Genomic DNA, 7823 nt, shown 5'->3' with positions numbered 1-7823 from the left:
TCCAAGGAGACTGCAGCCAAGCCACGCAGAGAAACTGCTGCGCCATGCATGCATTTGGAAAGCGCGGCGGAAGGCTATAGCGCTTCTATGAGCAAAACGCATGTGACCTAAACGTGTAACCTGCAGCTATAGGTTTCCGGGTTAGTTGGAGAAGGGGCGGATATTAGCGCGCGGAGGGGCTGCTTATAGTAACTTTTTTTTTCCCGGACCGCTGCCGTACAACTTATCTCCTGTGCACTCAATCTAGTAAAGGAGTGAGAATCTTCCTTGGGCTTCCAAATGAAGGAAGAAACTCAGTGATTGAGGAACAGTGAGGCAAACAACCAAGCCATGAGTCTTGTCTGAAGGAATGTGGAGGAGAGAAAAAGATATTTGGCTTGCAAGAAAGTGTGCTACTTCCTATCTCATCCTCCCAGTAGTTTTATGAGACAAGGGGGTCGTAGGGCAAGGTGAAATGAGAGAGGAGCAAACTAGTGAACTTGCAGTTATAAGCATGCAGGCGTAATAGGTTGATGAATATTAACTCACACCTTGAATAGGCAATTGACTAATTATAATGCACATGTGATGTATGTAGATGTTGTTGGGAAAATTTGGATAAATCCTGTCTGAAAAGCATTACTTCTGTGTGCTTTTGCATTGTGGGATCAAATCCTGTACTCCTCCTCAAAATCAAGCTAAGTCACTGTTTAAAATGGCATTGGAATTCAGTTTACCAGGAAGTATCTTCCTACTGCAGAGGGCTTCATGTGCCCTGGTCATTCAGAATGTCTAGAGTCTAGATAAGGGTCTGAACTTATGAATAGTTTCTCAGTAGCTTGAATTTACATGTCTAAGCAGACCTGGAGATGGGTTCAAGCTACTGAACTAAAATGTCAATACACTGCAATTAGAAATACTGTAATCTCATTGTCTCTGTATGATTGACTGACATTCCTTTATCTGTTCTGTATGTGATGACCCCAGAATCTTACTGTAATGTCTGCATTCTGTCATCAATTGCCCTGTACCTGTGTACCTATAAAATACCCTGCAATGGTATTGAAGCTTTGCAGCAGAGTTTACCTCTGCTTGCACGGTAATGCATTATCGTGAGTACGGACCCACGGGGAACCTGGGTTATGCAATAAAGCCAAGATAGTCTGGACGCATGATCTTTCTCACGAACCCAAGTTTTATTTCCTCTTCTCAAATTGAGATTCCGGGATTCTGACAATGTATGTAGTGGGATGAGATGGGAGCTATGAAGTAGGCGGACGGAAAGACTAACCTCCTAGTACCTTACCCAATGAGGGAAAGGGGGAGGACTGGTGGACGGGTTGAGCGTTAAAAGGGGATGTTTCATGTGTTTGTACTTTGGAGAGATTCTGATAGAGCGGGCTTGTCCCATCTGTTACAATAAACGAAGGATCGCCTCACTCTGATGGTAGTCTTGGTTATTTAACTTGAGGAGAAGTATTTTTTGCAGTTTTTTTGCATAACACAAAGTACCCATTGCATTGAGCACGCTTTTAGAAAAACTGGAAAATACCAGGTCATCAGCTACTGCGATTAAAATGGTCACCTTGTGTCAGAGACAGGAAGGGCGGTTGGGAACGCACCAAGAGTCCCACTGTCAAACAGTAACCTCCTTGAAAGTGGGGCCATGAGGGAGAGGTGTGCAAGCAAGCGTGGGTAGCTGTTGCCGCTGCTCTCCCAATCTTGCTCACCATTTCTGGGCAAGCCACCTGGTGAAGGAGCGTGTAACAGTAAGAGATTGTGGTTTTCCAAGGATCATTCCCTGCCTCCTTTTGCTTGTTTGAGTTTGAAATAGCATTTACCTCTTTTGGCCCACTGACTTTAGGGCCAGGAGATACACTTTTTCTCTTATGCAGCTATTGAAAAACTTTTTGTGGCTTTACAGTCCACAGCAAATAAAGGATGTGAAAGGATCAGCACTTTGCAATGTGTCTTCTACACAGTTGCTTGGGCATTAACAGCAAAATGATGTATGAATCGTGTGTGTGTGTGTGTGTGTGTGTTTGTCTATATATACAGTATATAAATGTGTATGTGTACACACAGTTCATAGGATTGCAGTTTAAAGTATAGTATACAGTTCTAAATTTAGTAATGTAAATAGAACTGTATTTAGGAAGTTAATTCATATGGAGTTTATTTATTTATTTAGAAAGCTGCTATGCCGCCCCATTCGCCGGAGCCTCAGGGCGGCTTACAACAATAAATAAATAATAACAATATAAAACAATATAATATAATTGGAGACGTCCTGGCCATGAAGTTGTTCACATAGGCACTTTCTTTCATGCATAAGCAGTCAAGGCCACACAGGTGACTGTGGTGATGTGGCTAGCATGAACACCTTAGGGCAGTCACTAGTACCTATGCTGCATGTTTTCTCATGTGAGCTGCATTCGGAAGATGGCTCAGGACTTCCTACATTGTCTGAGCTACCCCTGAAGGAACAAAAACTCATGTTCCATTACAGCTCATCCTGTTGTTGCTCAGCATCAATGCAGACTCACATGAAGAAGGCTGCATGTTGATCAGATGTACAGACATGCCACTGGGGGGAACTACTAGCACTGGAAGAATAGGGTAAATTTAAAATTATGCACATAGAGATTTTGGTAGGATAATTAATGAGACCATTAATTAATTTTCCTTCCCTAGTGCTAAGGAAACCTCAATTGCTCATACAATTATTGTGGTAAAAAATAAATATAACTAAATGGTAACACTACATAATGATAACAAATAGAAAAGGCAGCAAATACAGTGGACCAAACAACATCAACCACTGGCTAAATGAAAAGGTTTCCTCTGGCCCTGACAAAACTCCGTGCTGATAGTGGTTGCACCTCCATGAAGAGGTTATTATATGATCAGGGTGTCAAAAGCAAAGAGGCTTCTGCCTTGTTGAAGTAGGGGAAAAATCCCCAGGGGTTGTTCAAGTTACAGGCAGGCTGCTATAGAAAGAGGAGTTCTTGCAGATATTTCATCCCAAGTGTTTGAGTGCAATCCTGTGTTCCCTAGGAGAGTGTTCTAGGGGTTATAATCTGACTCAGAAAACCCCTTTGGAATTGGAGATAGTTCTCCAACCTTGGATGGGGGAGCTGGAGACCAGACTCCCTTCCTGCTAGCACAGGGAGCAATTGCACCACCTGTTTCTTCCAACCCTGGAAGAGGAGGAAAAAATCGGATGTTTCAGGGGAAGGGGAGAGGAAGATAAGAGCCTTCTTTCTGAGCTGCCTTCCTTCCCTGACTCCAACCACCCATGATAGATAGGCTTTGTACCCCATCTTACGAAAATCAGGAAAGATGGAGGACAGGGAGGTAGGGATTTCCCTTACTACTCCTCAAGCTCAGCCAGTTTCATCCCAGCAGGGCAAAGGAAGCTTTGGCACCTCTGAGTTCAGAGGCTTCCAAATGGTTAGGTTGCCACCACTGCATTCTTAGGGCTTTACAGTTAAGCATCGACAACTTGAATTGGACTCTGACTTGGACACCTTGAATTTGATTCATGGCTCTTCATTCTACACTAGCTGAAGCTTCAAAGTCATCCTCAGGTATAGCCCCATACACTATGTGCAACAGCAATCGAGTCAGGCTACCAGAATATGAGCTACTCTGGTCAGACAATTTTCCTCCAGGAATGGCCATAATCAAGGAATCAGCTGAAGCAGGTAAAAGGCGTTTTAGCCATAGAGTTCAAGTAGCAATGCTGGATCAAGAAAAGCCTCCAAGCTGTATACCTGCATTTTCAAGGGAAAGCCTATTGCGGCAAGGCTAATGCAATCAGGGCTACAAAGACCTGTCTAAGTAGTATGTGTTATGGATTATAGTCCAAAATATATGTATGTTTCAGCTATTGTTCCAGCTCTAGTATGATTGAGGGAGGGGGTTCAAAAGGGCTATACTGTACTGCTATAAATTTTGGTTGCTGTTTGCATCTTTGCAGCAAAGTGTGGGGAACTTTTAATGAAATCAATGTATTTATCTATATAGGGATTTACATCCTGTCATGTTGCCGATATCTCAGGGTGATATGAAATAATAAGAAGAAAACACTAATAACAAAGACTCTTAACAGCAATTAATTGCCATTAAAAGTAGTCTTCACCTGCCAAAACTCAGCCGTGGAGAAAATCCTGAAGGTGTTAACAAATGGAGGTTCACATAGGAAGAAAAATCTCATCAACAGGATATGAAGTTAATTAGTGTTTTAAAGAACTAGACCTTGAATTGACCCCGGAACCATAATGGTACACAAAAGGAGTTCTTTCAATACTGGCATAATATCAACAGTGCAGCAATGGATCTTTGGTGAACTCATTACAAGTCTCAGTTTCACATTTGAAAGTGAAAACAGCACAGAAATGCCAATGCAAAATCACATTTTGTAATGTTACAGTGAAACAGCAGGGGTTACCCAACATCTTCAGAACCATTTATTGCTTCAGCATGTTTTTATACAGTGCCTGAAAATGAATGCATTGCTAATTTTTAAAAACCATGTATTAATGGTTTAACAAGGTATCTTCCTTAGTGGGAACAATTATTCTGGACTACATCATAGCAGCAAATACAGATAAAGTAGTTCTACACATGTATTGGTGATAAAAGTATTTATCACTAATACATTTTAGCAGTTGGCACCACTCTTTTTGTATTATTACCTCTACTTCCTTCAATATCACTAGGCTTCTGCCTGCTTTGGTCCCCATGGTCTTCACATGTATCTAATTGTGCTGTTGGTATACTTATAACTGGAGCAGATATAACACTCTGCATTACATTTGTAGCCAATGTCCTTGATTCCTGGGGCCCAAAACTGTTATTTACTTCTTGAAAGCCGGTTAGTGATGAGGTTAGCCGTATCCTTTCACTGCTTTCTTGGATGGAAGATGGGGGATGTTGTGCAATGAATTCAGTGCCAGCTTGCTTATTTTCACGGCAATGCTCTTCAGAACTGTTTCCTGTGCTTGCTTCAGTTTTAGTGTGGCCAAGTATTGCTGGAGAAAGTGAGAGAGCTGAAAGTGAGAGGTTGTGATCAACCAGTTCACCTTCAGATCTGTGCATTGGAATTTGTTTTGAGATGGTTACATAGTCCAATAAAATCATTCTACCTTTCTTCTGGCTTTCTTCAACTGAACTTAATGGCTTCTCAAAAAAGCCTGGAAGTTGGGACTTTATTCCTGAAATCATAGCCTTAGATGAAGTGTTATGGTATATATTACCAACATGATTCACTCCATGTACGATCAGGATGTCTTTGTTACACTGTGCCAGTTTTTGTTCAATATTTCTTTCTGTTGCCCCATGTCTGCCAGTAGTTCTAATGACACTTCCACCCATTTTTGGAACAGATGGTGACACTTTCTGAGAACTTGCAGGGACATCACGTGGGACCTTTTCTACAGATACAATCTGAATGGTGATGTGTTTTGGTTTTCCAGGGAATGTGGGTTTTTTCTTCCTTTTTGCAGTCACATTAGGAGAACATCTTTTACTTCTAAGTATTGCAATGGACTCATTATGGTTATTTTGTAGAACCATGTTTAGGCGCATACATACTCCACCTGTCTTATTTACTTCATAGAATGCATTATCTGCATATAAAGAAAGCCACCGATTCAGAACATACTTCTCAAGGTACCCTTCACTGTGACAATAGACAGGAAATGATTCACTCATTTTCTAGAGAGATAAGAAAGAAAAGTTAATCTTTCTCACCACCAATATTTTCACTTGAACTGGGTATGTCTATTGAAATGAATTTAAAACAGCATTTATCGTTTAGTATATATGAGCTTATCTGCTGAAAAGCAATCAAAGCAATGTTGCAACAGTTTAAAACAAACACTAAAACAATGAAACTAAAAACATTATAATCGCTAAAATATATATCTCCTATATCTTAATGTCTTAAATACAAGATTGTGTATTAACCTTTTTCAAGGAATGCAGCGAGTTATCTTAGTCCCACTATGGGAGAGGCTGTGAGTTTGTGACTTGCCCAAAACCACACACTGAGATTCCTAGATAAGCACAGATTTAACTGAACTCCAGTTTCTCACTTACAGACCCAGCATTCTCAACCACTGGGTGCATTGCTGTGGTTGCAGCTTGAGGAAGATATTCTGTCTATCAAGAAATGGATGTGATCATTTGTAAGAGAAATATACCATGTCCTTCTGAATTGAAGTCTTCTGACTTGTTTATAGTTCTAATTATCCTGGGACTTGAGGGAACAAGTGTCAATAGAAAAACTCAGGCTTAAGGACTGGTGTTCATCACATTTTTCCAATATAAATTTCTTTGTCACCATCTGCCAAATGATAGTTAGTTTTATAGGCATTCTGAAAATTCTAATTGATACGATTTGGTCAGTTTTTTCATTATAGCCATTTACTGCCTGTGCTACATCTTTCCTTGGTATTAGAGTCACTCTGTTTCATCTGAGTTTTTATTCCAGAGCAGAACATTTTGCCTTGCTGAAAATGTCCCAATTGCATTTTATTTTGCTCACATCAAGTACTGTGATGTTTTACCATTCCAATGTAATTAAGCATTATTCAAGCAACTTAGGAATTTGTCCTTGTGTGTCAGATGGAAGAATGGGGTAATCATAAAGGAACAGCTTTGACTGGTCTACAGAATCTCTAAAATTCATTAAACAAAAGGAAAGAAAAATATATTACCACTTGACTGTCCCATTTTTCTCTTTGACAACTGGCTCTGATTACTTTGGCATCTGGCTTTTCTAATTCATCCTCAATGCACAAAGGTATGAAGATTTTCTTCAAAAAAGTGTCTTCAGAGTGGATAACATTCTTCTTAATTCTTTCTCCCTCATTATTTAAGTATTTTTTGAGAAGTGAGTCTTTGCTTTAAAACAACAGTGTTAGTAGTAAGCAAACATCTAACATTTAAATAAATGTTACCAATAGTTCCAATCTCAAAACCTACAGATTTCAGAAGTGTTTACTCATCACTGGCTTTTGTGTCATGCTAACCTGAACAGGTCCCAGCAGGCTAGCTTGTTCATGGGCAACAAACTACTCTTACAGCCCATGGGTTGTTCTAGCACGTCTTGTACTCATCGAGATATCCAGCCCCCATTGTGTTTACCAAGAATTGGCTAGTGAACCACTTGGTAGGAGTGACAAAAATCCCCCCAGAAATCTTTGGAGGCATTCAACACTGGTTTGCTGCTCTTGCCAATGTGACTGTGAACAATTTTGGCTTGCCATGTCTCCTGCCAACTTTTCCCTTTTCTTTTTCATTTCTTTTCTTTTTTTCTTTGAGGTTGCAGGGGATGGCTCGACAGCCAGCTGTTGTGATCCTCACTTAGAGAGCCAATGGCAGCCCCTTCAAAGTGCTTAGGTGAAGGGATTGTCAGTGGCTGGCAGACCATTAAAATGCATGGATAATGTGCACAAATAAATTCATTGTCTGACAGTCCCTTTGGTGAGACTCACCATGCTGAATTTTGAAAGCCTGACTACGACTGCTGCTTCCATCTATTTTTGCCCCAAGCATAGTGGGAAGAATTCTGCGTTTTATTGTTAGAAATGAAGTGGGATTTGGGGGGGGGGGGGCATAGTTTCCTGGTATGAGCCAAGCTGTGAAGATACAAAGAGATTTTTTGCTTCCCATAGGCTACATGAAAATAAGTAAATAACTGCAAGGTGCATAGGAAGGGTCATGCTGAAACACCAGGATCCTGGCTTATCATTTACAAGTAGTACTCATCTCCATTTGGCTCCTCTCAGATGCTATGCGGGCAGCTAAAGTAACCAGAAATGAATAAGAAGCAA

The sequence above is a fragment of the Varanus komodoensis genome, unplaced genomic scaffold, assembly GCF_004798865.1.
Source record: "Varanus komodoensis strain SLA01 unplaced genomic scaffold, ASM479886v1 scaffold1, whole genome shotgun sequence".
Lineage (NCBI taxonomy): Eukaryota > Metazoa > Chordata > Lepidosauria > Squamata > Varanidae > Varanus > Varanus komodoensis.
The sequence above is the reverse complement of the archived record's forward strand: the minus strand, read 5'-3'. Positions refer to the sequence as shown.